Raw genomic sequence first — 19,008 nt, 5'->3', positions numbered from 1 at the left:
CAGATATGGAAAACTTTTCAGTGTAGGGCCCAGCAATACATGATGAAACCAGTGAAACTATACTGATTTAGTCAGCACAACTTAAAATAGTTAAGTTTTTTTTTATTTATTCATTCGTGGGATATGGGCATTACCAGCAGCCAGCATTTATTGCCCATCCCTAATTGTCCAGGATAAGGTGGTGGTGAGCTGCCTTCTTGAACCGCTGCAGTCCGTATGGTGCAAGTACTCCCACAGTGCTGTTAGGTAGGGAGTTCCAGGATTTTGACCCAGCGACGATGAAGGAATGGCAATATAGTTCCCGTAAGTTGGTGAGAGCTGAAAATGTGTAATTTTATTCATCTGTACCTCAGTTTATCATGCCAGTGATACAGAAACAAATTAGAGCTACATTCTAAATGTATCAGAATATGATTTGAACAAATTACTCCAGTTCCTCTAATGATGTACTAATCCCGTCAACATCACTATAATGAGAACCGCACGCGAAATGTAATGGAATAAAATTCCTCTCTCCATAAGTCACTGTGGTTTCTAGTGTCGTGTACGTGATGGGATGGAATGGAATGACAAACTCCACCATCTACAAGTATAATTGTTCCACATCAAAGGAGCAGGATGGGTGCAGGCCAGAATTTGGTGCAATTTGAAAGCATCGCCCTGGCAAACCATAATATGATTGGCCTGAGAAATGGAAACATTGACAGTTGCATAATAAGAATTAATATTGTTGGAACAAAGCACAGGCAACTTTGTTCTGAACCAGAAACAGAAAACACCAGAGACACTGAGCAAGTCAGGTGGCATATATGGAGAGGAGAGCAAGTCATTGTTTAAGGTATACGGATCCTTTGTCAAGACTGGAAGATATTACCAATAAAGCGATTTAAAAAGGAACAAAGAGGTTTGTTCTGAATCTAGCCAAGCTGTACAGGTGTGGAAGTGTTGGCAGTATTAAATATTAAAAAAGGAGTATGTTCCATTCCTCAGCATATCCTTCACCTTTAACAAAAACACACCCAAAATATAAATGCCAAGCATTAATCTTCATGTCTGAAATTTATAATAAAAAAAATTAAGAACCTAAACTCAAAATTGGTCTTGATCATTTTAGTTCACAAAGTTACCCAGAAATTCAAGTTGTAGAAACAATGGGACTGAGGATTTGGTTATTACTGAAAGAATTGGGCATTTCACTTCCAATGACATAACTGAGTTGTAGCTCTAGAGCAGTTTGCTTGCTTGCTTATTTTTTCTGGGGAACGTTAACGAATCAGCCTGGCCATTAGCTGGATAATACAGCAAGTAAAAGGAAAAGTAACCTTGTGTATCATGCTTCTCAAATCACATCCTGTGCACATAACAGTGATGGTCTGCCTTTCAAATACAACTGAAGTGCTCAATGTTGACAGCCTGCTTTCTCCAGCTGTGCACATGACCAATCTTGCTACAAGAAAACCCATGGACTGAATGGGTGGGGGCGAGGGGTGCCGAAGGGCTAATTTATACTCACATTCATTACTAGCTTGACCAGAATTCATTCATATCAAATTGAATTATTTATCCCTGAATACGAGATGAGGAATGAAATGTAAGATGCACTGATGGTTACGAGTAAGTTCACAAACTCTGTAAAGATTCCACCAGATTGGAAAAACAGGCAGCATGGTGACCATTTTCAAACAGAGTGACAAAACAGACCCAGGCATAAACAAAACTGTGATGCCTACATGAATATCAATCAAAATAATTGAATTATTTATCAGGAGTAAACTAAAGGATTATCTGCATGATAACAACCTAGCAAACATCAGCCAACAAGGAAAATGGGGGATGCGACTGCTTAATTCCAGGTCACTGCACCGTTTACATTGCAGCCAAGGGTGGAGCTGGACCTGGGCCAATTGCAGCTAGGGTGGCGAGGTGGAAGGGAGCATTTGTGGTCTCCCAGCTCAACTTCTAGTTGCAATTTCCATGAAAAGCCGGACACAAAGGCCACCCGAGAAACTTCAAGCTTGTACCAGGATCCCGCGCCTCCTCCCACCAGAGGATCAAGATGGGGCCTGGCATCAGAAAGGATCCCAAAGACAAGTACAGGAAACTCTCGTTTAAACAGCACCTAAATATCTGGAATTCTCTATTAACTGGCAAAATTCATACTCTGAAAACAACACCTCAGTAACCGGAAATGTTTCCGAGTCCGAGTCTCCCGCGGTGGCCGAGTTAGTCAGTGGGGGTAGTTCTCCAAACTGCCACTACTCAGCTTCTTGGCGCCGTCGGAAGTCCAAACACCTCAATAACAGGAGTCTGACTCTCCCGTGCTGCTGGCAGTCTCTTCCGATCCGCCATTTTTCTGTGCGTCTCCTGCGCTACCAGTAGTCTCTTCCGATCTGCCATTTTTCTGTGTGTCTCTCCATCTTTATTGTGAATTATCTCCCCCATCTTGCACTATGGAATTCCCAAAAGTTGCTCCAAGCAAAAGGAAGAGAGTGGTGTTAACTTTAAAACTAGAAAATCAAGATATGCCAATGACTAGAAAGGGGAGAGAAGCGTATCAACATTATGAATTAATTCAAAATCGGTTCGTCAACAATCTACAACATCAAATCGCAGAAGGATAAGCTGCTCAAGTTTTATTCAAGCTCGGAGACATCTAAGAGTGTAGAGAAATGGCATATGCTTCGTAAGCCTAAGCTTGAAGAGCTGGATACCGTGCTTTATTAGTGGTTTTCTCTTAAGCGTTCAGAGGGTGTTCCACTTTCCGGACCCATGCTAATCGAGAAAGCAAAGGATTTCTACAAAAAGATGGACAAGTGTGCTTTCTCTGAGGGATGGCTAACATGCTTCAAGTTACGGCACGGGATACGACGACTCGATATTTCCGGGGAGAAGAAATCAGCTGATCACGACACCGCAGAAGAATACTGCGATTATTTCTATCGGATTGTGCAGCAACATGATTTGTCGCCAGCACAAATATACAATGCCAATGAAACTGGCTTATTTGAGGTTTTTGCAAGAATCAACGCTTGCTGAGGTTAGTGAGGCTAATGCTTCAGGTTACAAGAAAAATAAAGATCGTGTAACTATGCTAACATGTGCGAACGCTGCTGGATCACACCGGGTTAAACTTCTTGTTATTGGGAAGTATAAAAATCCCTGTGCATTTAAAAATGTGAGGCACTTACCTGTTGAGTACAAAGCTCAAAGAAATGTTTGGATTGATAAGGAAATCTTTTCGTATTGGTTCCATCATATTTTTGTTCTATCTGTGAGGGAACATTTCCGTAAAATAGGGAAACCTGAAGATAGCAAATGCATTTTATTGCTCGATAATTGTAGAACCCATCCGCATGAATCCGAGTTGGTTTCGGGAAATATTTTCACCATTTATTTGCCACCAAATGTAACTTCTCTCATACAACCCATGGACTAGGGTGTTATCCAAACTCTCAAGTGTCATTACAAGACTTCCTACATAAACTGATAAACCAAGATGACAATATTCACGCATTTCAGAAGGAATACAATCTTAAAGATGCCATCTTTAAGGTTGCATGTTCCTGGAACTTGGTGAAAGGTGACACTTTGAGACAAGCCTGGCTCAAATTGTGGCCTTCTGTAATATTTGCCGAAGGTTCTTCTTCAGAGGAGGAATTTCATGGGTTCAATGTTCGTCCCAAGAAGAGTACAATAATGGAAATGGCTGACATGGTGAAAAATGTAGGCCCAGCAAACCCTCTATGTCACCTCAGTGAAAGTGATATTGAGCAGTGGGTTGATGCAGATAGAGAAGTTGCTGTTGTGCATATGCTAAGTGATGATGAAATAATTGAGACCGTTTTGAATCCAAAGAAAGAAAAGGAAAGTCAGATGGAAAGTGAAGAGGATGAGATTTCTGAAGAGATGATGATTTCTTGGGCTAAAGCTGCAGATGGATTTGCTGAAAGGCAGCCTTGCTACTCTGCCCAAGAAGTTATGCAACTCCATATTTTGGATTCCACAAAAAAGGCAAGAGTCCACTAAGCAAGCAGACATCCGGGACATGTTTAGGAAAGCTTTCAAAAGAGTTGAATCAGTGGAAGTGCCTGAAGAATCTGTTGAAGTGCATGATCCTGATGACCCAGCTGACATGGATATTCCTGATGAACCAGTTGACTTGGAATAAGTGTACAGTCAACCACAGTACTTTATACTGTACAGTCATTTAATTACTTAACAGTAAAACAAAACTTAGAGTTATGGATTACCCTCAACTGGCAGTACTGTACTTAATCAAGCATCTTCCACCATCCATTTAACACCACATTCTGCAGGTGGGTACCCAATTATACTGCACATTTCTTGATTTTTTTAAATTTTGGGTTGTTAAAAATAGCCTCGGTAGATATACCTCTCCGTCATCCGGAATTTTAATCAACCGGCACCATCCTGGTCCCTTTGGTGCCGGATACGAAAGAGTTTCCTGTACAACATTTTTCTCTACTCACCCAGATGTTCAAGCCTTTGAGACTTTTGATTGCCTCCTTTCCATTTTGCCAATGCAACATTCTTCCAGGGGGTGGTCTGCACTAAAGGTACAACCAAGCCATGTCCAGCATGGCTTAGACTGGTACAGTGCAGTTCAGGTATGCTGCTCTTGTTCAGCGAAAGGACAGAGAGGTTTGGGTGGGGAGGGGCAGGGAGATTGCGAGAGATTCCAGAAGATTGGCTGAAGCAAGACACACAACAACTTGTATTTATATAGCGCCTTTAACAAAGTAAAATGTCCAAGGCACTGCACAGGAGTATTGTAAGACAAAAAATTTGACACCGAGCCACATAAGGAGAAATTAGGGCAGGTGGCCAAAAGCTTGGTCAAAGAGGTAGGTTTTAAGGAGCATCTTAAAGGAGTAAAGAGGTAGAGAGGCAGAGAGGTTTAGGAAGGGAATTCCAGTGCTTTGGGCCTAGGCAACCAAAGGTTGAGCGAATATAATCAGGGATGCTCAAGAGGGCGGAATTAGAGGAGTGCAGATATCTCGGGGGGTTGTGGGGCTGAAGGAGATTACAGAGATAGGAAGGGACAAGGCCATGGAGTGATTTAAAAACAAGGATGTGAATTTTGAAATCGAGGCATTGCTTAACCGGGAGCCAGTGAGCACAGGGGTGATGGGTGATGGGGACTTGGTGCAAGTTAGGACACGGGCAGCCAAGTTTTGGATGACCTCAAGTTTACGAAGGGTAGAAAGTGAGAGGCCAGCCAGGAGTGTGTTGGAATAGTCAAGTCTAGAGGTAACAATGGCATGGATGAGAGTTTCAGCAGCAGAGGAGCTGAGGCAAGAGCGGAGACAGGCGATGTTACGGAGGTGGAAATAGGCGGTCTTAGTTAAGCCAGGATATATGTGGTCGGAAGCTCATTTCAGGGTCAAATATGACACCAAGGTTGCGAACAGTGTGGTTCAGCCTCAGACAGATGTTAGGGAGAGGGATGGAGTCAGTGGCTTGGGAACAGAGTTTGTGGTGGGGACCAAAAACAATGGCTTCGGTCTTCCCAATGTTTAATTGGAGAAAATTTCTGCTCATCCAGAACTGGATGTCGGTCAAGCAGTCTGGCAATTTAGAGGCCGTGGAGGGGTCGAGAGAAGTGGTGGTGAGGTAGAGAGCTGGGTGTCATCAGCGTACATGTGGAAAATGACTGTTTTTGGATGATGTCGCCAGGGGGCAACATGTAGATGAAGTTAGTCCTGTTAGACTTTGCAACAATACCGAATAAAGCAGAATTGCCTCACAGTAAGTCAAAGCTAGGTTCAAATACAAGCATTAAATGATAGGTGAATGGATTTTTCTCCATTTCACAAGCTCTCAGCAGGGTAGCATGATGAAACACAAAGTTCCTTTAAACAGGAGGAAGCTCTGCATTGTTGCCAGCGAGAGAATTCTACAATCCAGTCGATTCTTGTTCAAGTGTAGCAGGCACAGTACACTAAGTGAATAGAAACAACCATCAACTGGAAAGCCATTGAAAAATCTTCTGAATAGAGCTGCATTTTATAGATGCAGTATAAAATGATCAATGATAATAAAAAGGCTTTATGAAACATCTGTGGAAAGTTGAGAGAAAGCTCAACAATCCGATACAAAATAAAAATTTTCCTGAAAAAATACAGAATGCCTCTGAAGAATTCTAACTTCATTAGTCCTGTGGCTCTTTCTATTGTGTGTGTTTCATACATCAAATATGATCAATTTGATGTTTGATATAATTTTTTTAAAAGGAAAATGCTTCAACGAATTGGGGTGGGGGGGGGATGGAGGGAAGAAAACAATGCATTATGACATGACACACTAAGAGAATTTGCTTCAAAATGATGAGTCATTGTTGCGTTTTGTAACCAGATGAAACTGAGCATGTAACAAAAATTTTTAGGCACGGTTTACTGCTTTCACTCATGGGAAACCCCAATTTGTTCAAGTACAAAGGGTAAATACTAAACACTGTTCATCTGAACATCAAATTCCTGAAGGTAGTAATTAACTGGAAAAATGGAAATATTTTAGTTTCTCTCCATTTTACATTGGAAGTTCAACAAGAGTAACGATTCCAAAAACATTTCCCCTCCCCCCGCCCACCATAAAAGTAGCGCATATCAACTTGTCAGGGACAGTATCTCCTTTACAGTTGTGTCTTTCTATTCTCTTTTACATTCTCAGTCACAGATATGCTCAATCTCTCAGACACTGTCACACACCCTGAAGTCTATTTATAGTATTATAAATATTAAGTAATCTTTGCGATGAGAAATGATCCTTTCTAGAGAGCTAATGATTTTTCCTCACAAATCAAAAACAATGAGGATTCAGCAGGACAGGCCATTTTTCTATAAACCACCTCTGCATCCCTCCCCACACCTCTCCATGTCTCAATCTGATCGCCACACTACCAACCCAACCATCATCTCAAATATCTGTCCTACGGCCACCCTCTACCCTTCACTTCTTGTCAGAGTTAACCAGCATTCCAAACACCAGGAAAGAAAGTACTGAGGATGCTGGGACAGTCTCAACCCACAGTACACCCTTCACTGCAATGATACTGTGACAGAGAAACTAAACAGGAATAATCCTGTGTACACTCAGAACATGTGTGTGTATATATGCTAGAAGAAAATCAAATTCTGAGTTCTGATTATTTTCTTCTAAGTTCCAACACCATAAAATGGTATTTATAAAAGTACCAGATTGAATTATTCAGGAAAAAACTGTATTCAAAGTTCACGGTATTTCACAAACAGCAAGTTAGAGTAACCTTGTGTTGACAGTCAACAGCATTAAATTAATGCAGTGCATCTTGCGCAATTAGTGGAGCACCGAGCATAACTATTACCATTAGTCACAGCCTAAAGTTTCCACACTGCTGTATCATTAGTAGGATGGGAGACAAACAGATCACATGACTGCAGAAATGCTTTAAGCATTATTTTATTCCTCACATTTGTCTTGTTTTTTTTCCTTTGTCTCCAAGATTGAGACCATCCATTCAGCTGCCTCTGCCACTTCCCTACCTTCCCCTAGCCCACCGGGCCAAACGACCTCTAAGGTTCACCCCTGCCCTAGCCCTGAACTTGCATCTTTCTCCAGTGTCTCCCCGTTCTCCCCTCTTGATCTCTCCATGCTCATCCTGTCCATGCGACCCACTTCCTGCTCCCTCAACCCTACTCCCACTAAACTGCTGACTATCCAACTTCCTTTTCTGGCTCCAATGTTAGCTGACATTGTTAACGGTTCGCTTTCCTCAGGTACTGTTCCCCTCTTCCTCAAATCTGCTATCATTACCCCTCTCTTCAAAAAACAACTCTTGACCCCCTTCGCCCTTGCAAACTACCGCCCTATCTCCAACCTCCCTTTCCTCTCCAAAGTCCTTGAACATGTTGTCGTTTCCCAAATCCATGCCCATCTTTCCCACAACTCCATGTCTGAATCCCTCCAATCCGGTTTCCGCCCCTGCCACAGTACCAAAACGGCTCTCATCAAAGTCACAAATGACATCCTTTGTGACTGTGACAAAGGTAAACTCTCTCTCCTTGTCCTTCTCGACATGTCTGCAGCCTTTGGCACAGTTGACCACTCCATCCTCCTCCAATGCCTCTCCACCATGGTCCAGCTGGGTGGGGCTGCACTTGCCTGGTTCCATTCTTATCTAATCATAGCCAGAAAATCACCTGCAACGGCTTCTTACCACTCCCACATCATTACCTCTGGGGTCCCCCAATGATCTATCCTTGGCACCCCTCCTATTTCTCGTCTATATGCTGCCCCTTGCTGACATCATCCGAAAACACAGCGTCAGTTTCCACATGTATGCCGACGACACCCAGCTCTACCTCACCACCACTTCTCTCGACCCCTCCACGGTACCTAAACTGACACACTGCTTGTCTGACATCAAGTACTGGATGAGCAGAAATTTTCTCCAATTAAAGACCAAAGCCATCGTCTTCGGGCCCCACCACAAACTCCGTTCCCTAGCCACCGACTCCATCCCTCTCCCTAGCATCTGTCTGATGCTGAACCACACTGTTCGCAACCCTGGTGTCATATTTGACCCTGAAATGAGCTTCCGACCACATATTCGTGGCATAACTAAGACCGCCTATTTCCACCTTCAACGCTGCCCGTCTCCGCCCCTGCCTCAGCTCATCCACTGCTGAAACGCTCATCCATGCTTTTGTTACCTCTAGACTTGACTATTCCAACGCACTCCTGGCTGGTCTCCCACATTCTACCCTACGTAAACTTGAGGTCATCCAAAACTCGGCTGCCCGTGTCCTAACTCGCACCATGTCTCGTTCACCCATCACCCCTGTGCTCACTGACCTACACTGGCTCCCGGTTAAGCAACATCTGAATTTCAAAATTCTCATCCTGGTTTTCAAATCCCTCCATGGCCTCGTCCCTCCCTATCTCTAATCTCCTTCACCACTCGCCGCACCCCCACCCCCCCCTGCCACTCTTTCCTTCTTTAAGACGCTCCTTAAAACCTACCTCTGATCAAGCTTTTGGTGTACTGCCCCAACTTCTTATGTGGCTCGGTGACAAATATTTGTCTTATAACACTCCTGTGAAGGGCCTTGGGACATTTTACTATGTTAAAGGCATTAAAAACAACAACTTGTATTTATATGTCATTGAGAAAGCAAAAGCTTTGCGCCATTTGGAAATTAGCTGTGCAATTTAAAACAATTATTTCTGGCCTTTGTGGCATTTAAAATTATATTTAAATTATCTTCCTTCAAATCAAAAGGTATAATGGGCCTCGTCTCTACCCAAAAATCATAGTTAAGTATTCATCCAGTGGTGCTAAAATCCATTTTGTGGAAATAGATCGTGCTGTTTAGTTCCTCAAATGTTACTATCAGCAAAAATTAAACATTTTTGTAAAACAATTATTTCAAATATCTTGCTTCCACTACAGGTACTATCAGATGCTCAATTCACAATTACAGAAGCATATTAACTGGTTGGAGGCATGTGTTTGAACAGTCCACTTCTGATTTGCCCTTTTCTGATTTGAAGGTCAAAAGATTTTTTTAAATTTATTTATTTTTAATTGTGAGCAACAAATAATCGATAAATTAATATAGGCCACAGCCGTTAGATTTTTTTCCCCCCATTGTGAGCATTAAGTTTGAATCTGTGCAGTGAAATTATGATATCCAAATGAAAATGCATTTCTGTACCTCGTTTAAAAAGCTCAGTTATAAGCTGCACCAGTTATGTGCCACTGAGCTGCAGCGAGGAGGGGGGTCACCGGTTCGATCTCATATCCGCCTTGAGGTAACTAAACTCAGCAAGGGCAACAATAGGTTCATTGCAACTAGCTCAGCATTTCAGGCCAGGGAGGTGGGCAAAAGTAGACAGATTTTCTAGTCCTGATCATGATCAGCAACCCTTACTGACATGCAGGGTGACGTACCAACAGGGGTGATAGAGCTATACCTAATACAACTTGCTACCTTCAGGAAAGAAGGGAAGCTGGAGAGAAATTTCGACATGGATAAAAAGTCTATCGTACAGAACACCACTAAGTACGTGAGACAAATAACCTGATTTTACAGCAGGCAAATCATAGAATGTTACAGCACAGAAACAGACCAGACTGCACATGGCTTTCTCTAGAGGCACCTAGTCTAATGTCTCTTTCCTGCTTGGTCCTCACCCCTTTTAATATTCCTCTTTTTTTTAAAGTAAGTATATAATTCCCTTTTTAAAGCATTTACAGACTGCTTCAGAAATGGTTTGAGGTAAAAGAATTCCACATCCAAACCACCTTCAGTCAAGTTTTTTTTCTTAGCTTCCTTTTAATTATTTTATCTTAAATTTCTACCCTCTTGTTATTGTCACAACCACTGGTAACAGTCTTATCACTAGTTACCTTGTACTAACCATTTATGACCTTGAAGATCTGTTTCAGGTTACCCCTTAACCTTCTCCACTCCATTGAAAAAAGCCCCAACTTCCAAGACTTTTCATAAGCATGTAGAAAGTCCTACAAGAGAGGGGGCGATACTGGACCTAATTCTAGGGAATGTGGCCGGCCAAGTGGAAAAAGTGCTAGTAGGTGAGCACTTTGGTGATAGTGACCATAATATGGTAAGATTTAAGGTGGTCATGGAAAAGGACAGGGATGGGCCGGAAATAAAGGTTCTAAATTGGGGGAAGGCCGATTTTAATAGGATAAGGCAGGATCTGGCCAAAATGGACTGGGATCAGCTACTTGTAGGAAAATCCGCATCGGAGCAATGGGAGGCTTTCAGAAGGGAGATTGAGATCATACAAGGGCAACATGTTCCCATAAATGTCAAGAGTGGTTCCAAAAACCACAGGGAACCGTGGATGTCAGGGGATATACGGGAATGGATTAGGAAAAAAAGGAGGGCTTTTGGTAGATACAAAAGGCTAAAGACGGAGGAAGCCCTAGAGGAGTACAAAAAGTGCAGGGGGATACTTAAAAAAGAAATTAGGAGATCAAGGAGGGGCCATGAAATAACACTGGCGAGCAAAATAAAGGAAAATCCGAAGATGTTTTATAAGTATATTAAGGGTAAAAGGATAACTAGGGAAAAAATAGGGCCCATTAGGGACAAAAGTGGCAATGTGTGTGTGGAGCCGGAAGATGTAGGAGGGGTTCTAAATGAATTTTTTGCATCTGTTTTCACTATGGAGAAGGACGATGTAGACATAGAAATAGGGCGGGGGGACTGTGATATGCTCGAACATATTAACATCGAGAGGGAGGAGGTATTGGCGGTTATAGCTGGCCTAAAAATGGATAAATCCCCAGGCCCGGATGAAATGTACCCCAGGCTGCTGTGTGAGGCAAAGGAGGAGATTGCGGGGGCTCTAACACATATATTCAGGACCTCTCTGGCCACAGGGGATGTGCCAGAGGACTGGAGAACCGCTAATGTAGTACCATTATTCAAGAAGGGTAGTAGGGAAAAACCGGGGAACTACAGGCCAGTGAGCCTAACATCAGTGGTAGGAAAATTACTGGAAAAAATCCTGAGGGACAAAATTTGTCTCCACTTGGAGAGGCAAGGATTAATCAGGGATAGTCAACATGGCTTTGTCAAGGGAAGATCATGTCTGACTAATTTGATTGAATTTTTTGAGGGGGTGACTAGGTGTGTGGATGAGGGTAACGCAGTGGATGTGGTATACATGGATTTCAGTAAGGCCTTCGATAAAGTCCCGCACAGGAGACTGGTCAAGAAGGTAAGAGCCCATGGAATCCAGGGTGCCTTGGCACATTGGATACAAAACTGGCTTAGTGGCAGAAGGCAGAGGGTGATGGTCGAAGGTTGTTTTTGTGACTGGAAACCTGTGGCCAGTGGGGTACCACAGGGATCGGTGCTGGGTCCCTTGCTGTTTGTGGTCTACATTAATGACTTGGATATGAATGTAAAGGGTATGATCAGTAAATTCGCAGATGATACTAAAATTGGTAGGGTGGTAAATAGCGAGGAGGGTAGCCTCAGTCTGCAGAACGATATAGATGGGTTGGTCAGATGGGCGGAACAGTGGCAAATGGAATTTAACCCGGAAAAGTGCGAGGTGATGCACTTTGGGGGGTCTAACAAGGCAAGGGAATACACAATGAAGGGAAAGACCCTAGGCAAGACGGAGGGTCAGAGGGATCTGGGTGTGCAGGTACACAGATCCCTGAAGGCGGCGGAACAGGTGGATAAGGTGGTAAAAAAGGCATATGGGATACTTGCCTTCATTAGCCGAGGCATTGAATATAAGAGCAAGGAGGTTATGATGGAGCTGTATAAAACACTGGTTAGGCCACAGCTGGAATACTGTGTGCAGTTCTGGTCGCCACACTACAGGAAAGATGTGATCGCGTTAGAGAGGGTGCAGAGGAGGTTCACCAGGATGTTACCAGGGCTGGAGCGCTTCAGCTATGAAGAGAGACTGGGCAGATTGGGTTTGTTTTCCTTGGAGCAGAGGAGGCTGAGGGGGGACATGATTGAGGTGTACAAAATTGTGAGGGGCATAGATAGGATGGATGCTGAGGAGCTTTTCCCCTTAGTAGAGGGGTCAATAACTAGGGGGCATAGATTCAAGGTAAAGGGCGGGAGGTTTAGAGGGGATTTGAGAAAGAACTTTTTCACCCAGAGGGTGGTTGGAGTCTGGAACTCACTGCCTGAAAGGGTTGTGGAGGCAGAAACCCTCACAACATTTAAGAAGCATTTGGATGAGCATTTGAAATGCCATAGCATACAAGGCTACGGGCCAAATGCTGGAATATGGGATTAGATTAGACAGGGCTTGATGGCCGGCATGGACACGATGGGCCGAAGGGCCTCTATCCGTGCTGTATTACTCTATGACTCTATGAACTGCAGATCCTCATGACTGGTAAATTTACACAGTTCTTTTTCCAGTCCTTTTATATCCTTCCTATAATGGGTTGCCCAAAACTGTACACAACATTCTAATTGTGGCCCAAGGTCTGGCACAAGTTTAAAACTACATCGTTCCTTCTACATTCTATGCCTACCGGTGCGAAACTAAGGATTCCATTAGCCCCTTTGACGGCATTATCTGCTTTTGCAACCATCTTAAATGACCGATGTACCTGCAAGCAAAGGTCCCTCTACTTCCCATTTAAAGTGTCATTTAAGGGGCATTGTTTTTCCCTATTCTTACTTCCAAGATGAACTCCCATTTTTTTCTACTACTAACCTGCATCTGCCCATCCTACTAGCCTATGTCCCCTTGCAGTTTTCATGAGATGTCGGGTAATATAGGGACTAATGAGAGGGAGGAACCGAAAGAAATCAGTATCTGTAGGGAAATGGTGTTGGGGGAAGTTGACGGGATTGAAGGCCGATAAATCCCCAGGACCTGATAATCTACATCCTAGGGTACTTAAGGAAGTGGCCCTGGAGATAGTAGATGCATTGCTGGTCATCTTCCAGAACTCGATAGACTCTGGAACAGTACCCATGGATTGGAGGGTAGCTAATGTTACCCCACTATTCAAAAAAGGTGGTAGAGAAAAAGCGGGGAATTATAGACTGGTAAGCCTGACATCGGTAGTGGGGAAAATGCTAGAGTCCATTATAAAAGATATAATAGCAGAGCACTTTGAGAGCAGTGATGGGATCGGACAAAGTCAACATGGATTTACAAAAGGTAAATCGTGCTTGACTAATCTACTGGAATTTTTTGAGGATGTAACTGGTAAAATAGATAAGGGAACCAGTGGATGTGCTGTATTTGGACTTTCAGAAGGCTTTCGATAAGGTCCCGCATAAGAGATTAGCTTTGCAAAATTAAGGCACATGGGATTGGGGGCAAGGTATTGACTTGGATAGAGAACTGGTTGGCAGATAGAAAGCAGAGTTGGAATAAACGGGTTGTTTTCCAAGTGGCAGGCAGTGACTAGTGGGGTACCGCAAGGATCGGTCCTAGGACCCCAGCTGTTCACAATATATATTAATGATCTGGACGAGGGAATTGGATGTAATATCTCCAAATTTGCAGATGACACAAAGCTGGGTGGGAGGGTATGCAGTGAGGAGGATGTCGTGAAACTCCAGTACGATTTGGACAGGTTGGGTGATTGGGCAGAAACATGGCAAATGCACTATAATGTGGATAAATGTGAGGTTATCCACTTTGGTGGCAAAAACAGGAAGGCAGATTATTATTTGAATGGCAATACATTGGGAGAAGGGGAAGTGCAGAGAGACCTGGGTGTTCTTGTGCACCAGTCGCTGAAGGTAAGCATGCAGGTGCAGCAGGCGGTTAAGAAGGCAAATGGTATGTTGGCTTTCATAGCGAAAGAATTCGAGTACAGGAGCAAGGATGTCTTGCTGCAGTTGTACAGGGCCTTGGTGAGACCACACCTTGAATATTGTGTGCAGTTTTGGTCGCCTTATCTGAGGAAGGATGTTCTTGCCATGGAAGGAGTGCAGCGAAGATTCACCAGGATGATACCTGGGATGGCAGGAATGACGTATGAGAGATTGTCGATTGGGCTTGTACTCACTGGAGTTTAGAAGATTGAGAGGGGATCTCATCGAAACCTATAAAATTCTGTTAGGCCTGGACAGACTAGATGCAGGAAGGATGTTCCCGATGGCTGTGGAGTCCAGAACTAGGGGTCATAGTCTAAGGATAAGGGGTAAGCCATTTAGGACTGAGATGAGGAGGAATTTCTTCACCCAGAGAGTGGTGAACCTGTGGAATTCTCTGCCACAGAGGGCAGTGGAGGCCAGTTCATTAAATATATTCAAGAAGGAGTTGGATATATTTCTTAAGGCTAAGGGGATCAAGGGATATGGGGAGAAGGCAAGGACAGGGTACTGAATTTGGATGATCAACCATGATGTCACTGAATGGCGGAGCAGGCTCGAGGGGCTGAATGGCCTACTCCTGCTCCTATCTTCTTTGTTTTTATAATCCTAGTCACAGTCGGTCATAATTAGTGGTCATCAGAAATTTTAAAAATTGATCTCAATTCCCAAATTTAGATAATTTAATGTATACAGTAAATAGGAATGGTGCCTGTGGAACATCACCCACCGCATCTTTTCAGTCCAAGTAGCTTCCCTTTTACTCCTGCTTTCCAATCATATATCCAACAGCACTCGATACCTCTAATGACACAGGCATGTAAAGTCCAAAGTTGAAAACAGTCTCATCAATCTCTGTCAACTACTTTTACAGTGATGGGATATGAGAGATCGATGGAATGCAAGCCTAGATTAGCATGGGTGAGCACTAACTGGCCCCAACAATATCAGACGGACAAAGGAAGCTCTTTTACACAAGGATCCAGCTAGATAATTAATGTTATAGAAGATCTCATCCAGTGTCTCAAATAAAAACTGAAGTAAAAATAAATTGAGAACACAAAAGGCGAAGTGGCAGCACCTCATAATATTGAGGAAACTCATGGAGATGATCCAGGTGAGGAGAACTACTACCACCTCACTTGCAAAATAGTACGAGTTGCGCTTCTTTTTAAAGCCTTTACCCAATTTTATTTTTTGCATCTCTTCTCAATACTTTCCTTTCTAGCCTTTCTTTCGCTCTTCACTTTTTATCTTTCTCCCCTCTATTTTTTCATATTTCATCCTTCAATTTTTCTCTTTTCCCCATTTTGCTTTGCACAGTTTGTTATAGTTTTTGTGTTAATCACTTTTCAGACTGGACTGAGTCTGAGTGCAGAAATAAGGGTCTGCTGGGCAAAGCTTGAGATGGTACTTAAGAGCCACAAGCTGGCTATATTAGGAGGCGTGGTCAGGCTGGACTGTGGCTCTGGAGTGGATGGAAGCTGAGGCTCCATAGATGAGGGACCAAGGAGGTGCGAGAGGACAGTGGGAGATGTAAGCAGTGGTGTTGAGACACAGGCAGCTGGGTTAGGAATTGAAGAGACACTGGCAACCACCCCACCACGCGGAGGTGTGGGTGCACATCGCCATTGGTCTGCTGCACTGGCATTTTTCACATCAGGCAATGTAGGCCATGGAGTAGCTGAGTGTCAGTGGATCTGGTGCTGTGTGTTAGTGAGGGAGGGCACACCCAAGTTTGCCTAGGATGTCCAGCAGGGTTCATACGATTGTATTGGGAGGAAGAGTTACTGGGATGATTGGAAGATGGCATAGCTAAATTTAGGGCTAATTTCAAGATTTCCCCCCCCCAAAAATGCTTAATTGTGTGTATTTATTCTGTTACAAATGCTATTTTTAATGAGCATATTGTGCAGCAGATGAATTAAGAGTAATGGTGTCTCAGCAGAATTTTATTTTATGACTGAAGCAATCAAATTACACCACAGGGATGGTCTTGAATCTGACAAGATGTTGTTTTTGGATGGGATTAATTATAAGGGACAGTGATCTCTGGTTCTACAAATCAATTAGTCAATGAGAATGGGCAAAGACATACATCCTTATAGACAAGGGCCTAGAAATTCGGTTGGTAGTGCCAGCGATTAGCGCCTAAAGAGCCCGAGAATTGGGGCGTTACCCAATTTTCGGGCGGGCGCAGTGAATGTAACACCACCTCCCATATTGAATATCCTTTTAGCGCCGGCGCTAACTCTTTGCGCGCGCCCGCGGGCGCAGGCAGATCATGACGTCATTTCAGTGTGCAACGCCTTTTTGGCGCCCCGGATTGGATATTCGGTAGCGCCCGCAACCTTTCCACCTGGCGCTATTAGTGACAGTTGGATGGAGCATTCCCAGGCCCTTCTCGGACTCGGCGGGGGGGGGGCGCTATTTAAAGGGGACAGCACTAGTATAAAAGCTGCAGCCATTTGGGATGGCCATTCTGATCGTTGCTGGAGAGAGTTGCTGACCTTCTGTTGGATAGTCCTTTTCTCATTGAGCCTTTGGAGGCACTGGCAGCTTGAGGGCCCGGCTCCCGAGCTGGTGATGCAGCATCTGAAAGCAGGGAGGTGGAAGAGTGGCTTTTGCAAAAGGACAGCTTGGCAGCAAGGGATGCCAGATTGCGGCAAGGCTATGACATGGGTCCACAGTGAGAAAGCATGCTGGCGGGAGGAACAAGTGGAAGGAGACAGTTGTAAAAGGTGAGAACCTTACCATCGCTGTCGACAATGAGGTTGGCAGCTGCAGTGGTTACAGGACCACTCAGACGTCCTCCAAGAATCTGGTGGACTCTCTCCTCGAGATCCGTGAGAGTGACCACTTGTGGAGGTTCCACCGGTGCGAAGTTGGTCTTTGCCAATCCTCGCCAGCTTGGACTGCAGGGGAAAGGAGGGGAAGTTATGTTACCTGATGCCCTGAGTGATCATCTCATGCCTCCCATGGTGCAAGAGCCCTTACATGACACCTTGAGTCAAATGTGCATGTGTGTGCCCAGAAAGGGCCATGGGTGCTTGCTGGCAGATGGCCAATGGGGCACAGGCCACCCTGTAGCCATAAAGTCAGGTGCAAATGAAGGGATGCAGAAGTTTGCAGAAACACCCTCCACCCTCACGACCCAAGTGAGGTCGTTGAATTTCTTTCTGCATTGGACAGGACTCCTGGTCACCATGCTGCTGGAGTTGACCCTCTGGCATACATCCCTCCAAGCTCGTCCGTAGTTCTTATGATTCGGCCTCCTGCCATTGTCTGGGTAGAGAACATCTCGCCGGCGCTCCACTGCGGTCACCAATTGCTCCAGAGCCTCATTGGTGAAGCGCTCTGCTCTCTGTCTCACCTTCTCCATCTGGTCCAAGTTTTTAGCGCCAGAGAAGGGCCTGCACCAATTCTGAGGCCTGCAAGGCACAGAGTGTGGATGCTGAAGCTGACTGACCCACCCCTTTAAGAGCTGGCCGTCGCCTGGAAGTCTCGTGGTCATCGGTAATTGAGAGCACCTGCGCCCGTCCGCTCCGATATTGGGTTGCGCCAGAAGTTTAGCGCCTTAGGAGTCCCGTGTAATGCCTGAAGTCGCGCCTCAATCACGTTTAGGGGCGATGCAACCCAATATCGCGCTAGGTGGCGATAAGTTGCGTCTGGCTATAAACTTTGCGCTGCGCCAATTCTAACGTCCCAAGCGGGGCTATACCCAATTTCTAGGCCAAGATGTTTAATGTTGATTTGTTCATATTATTTACTGTTGGGAAATGTAATCTGAAATAGAGATGTGTTATTGAACTGTAACTATGTTAGCATAAGACTAGCATTACAAAAGAAACATTTATTTATTTCTATCATCAGTCGAAAAGAAACAGTGCAATTACTGCAAAAAATACAAACTTTAATGCTGGAAGTGGTATTGCACCTGAATAATCATTAAGTGTGTTTAATTGTAGCTTTTTGTCTAATACTTTACAGAACACAACTTTAAAATGACTAAATTTGCACAGTATATTCTGAGGGTGAAACTATGATTGGCAGGGGAGTTCAACAATGAGACAAAGCAAACCATTATAGCTGTTCTTGGTGCTGTAAGGTTCTCAAAATTCCAACATTCTCCGAAGTTATTAATCAAAAGGGACCCTGGATGGACTTGATTTTAAAACCAGGGTACCCAAAATGGCTGCGGTAAACCTCGTAACCAGGCCAAATGGGATTTTAAAACAAAGGTTCTGCAAAACAAGCAGGTCAAGGAGTTCAAGTTTTAAACTAATCAAAGACTTTGTAAGGACTGATAAATTGAACAAAAGACTGCACATTCCAGTCATTAAGTTGGAATGGACTCCATCAAGCCATTAGGCTTTCTGCATTTTAAATCGGGAACCGCTCACCAGAGACATTAAGCCTGAATGGGAGCAATTCACAACTTATCTTTAACAACGGCCAGGGTTTCGAGGCTACTTTAGACATAACGACTATCACTCTACAGGTCATTTTTATAAACGTTTTTAAACATTTAAATGAGCTCACCCAAATCAGACAAAGGACTGAACTGATTTGCCGAGCAGATAAGGGCTCCCGATGGGGGTATAACGATGGGCCCATCAGGAAGCCACTCGCTCTCTTGCCTCTTCCCTCCTGCCTCCGG

The 19,008-nt window shown here is 44.0% G+C and overlaps 1 protein-coding gene across 8 annotated transcripts in view; it reads right to left on the bottom strand.

Annotated features, from left to right (window-relative positions):
* Positions 1 to 19,008, bottom strand: part of znf385b (zinc finger protein 385B) — a 588,958-nt gene that overhangs the window by 531,369 nt on the left and 38,581 nt on the right. The window contains exons 1-2 of one of the 8 annotated variants that reach the window (XM_085985983.1): positions 17,103 to 17,234; positions 16,859 to 16,943 (exon numbers count right to left, since the gene is read on the bottom strand). The exons of 5 other annotated variants lie outside the window; for them this stretch is intronic. The gene's annotated coding sequence lies outside the window, so the exon portion shown is untranslated. Of the gene's footprint in view, positions 1 to 16,858; positions 16,957 to 17,102; positions 17,235 to 19,008 lie in introns of those variants that run through there. 2 more of the 8 variants (XM_085985998.1, XM_085985985.1) reach the window with 2 other exon arrangements.

Source organism: Somniosus microcephalus, chromosome 4 (genome assembly GCF_052327205.1).
Source record: "Somniosus microcephalus isolate GS21.2 chromosome 4, FLI_Smic_1.0, whole genome shotgun sequence".
Taxonomy (NCBI): Eukaryota; Metazoa; Chordata; class Chondrichthyes; order Squaliformes; family Somniosidae; genus Somniosus; species Somniosus microcephalus.
The sequence above is the reverse complement of the archived record's forward strand: the minus strand, read 5'-3'. Positions and strand labels throughout refer to the sequence as shown.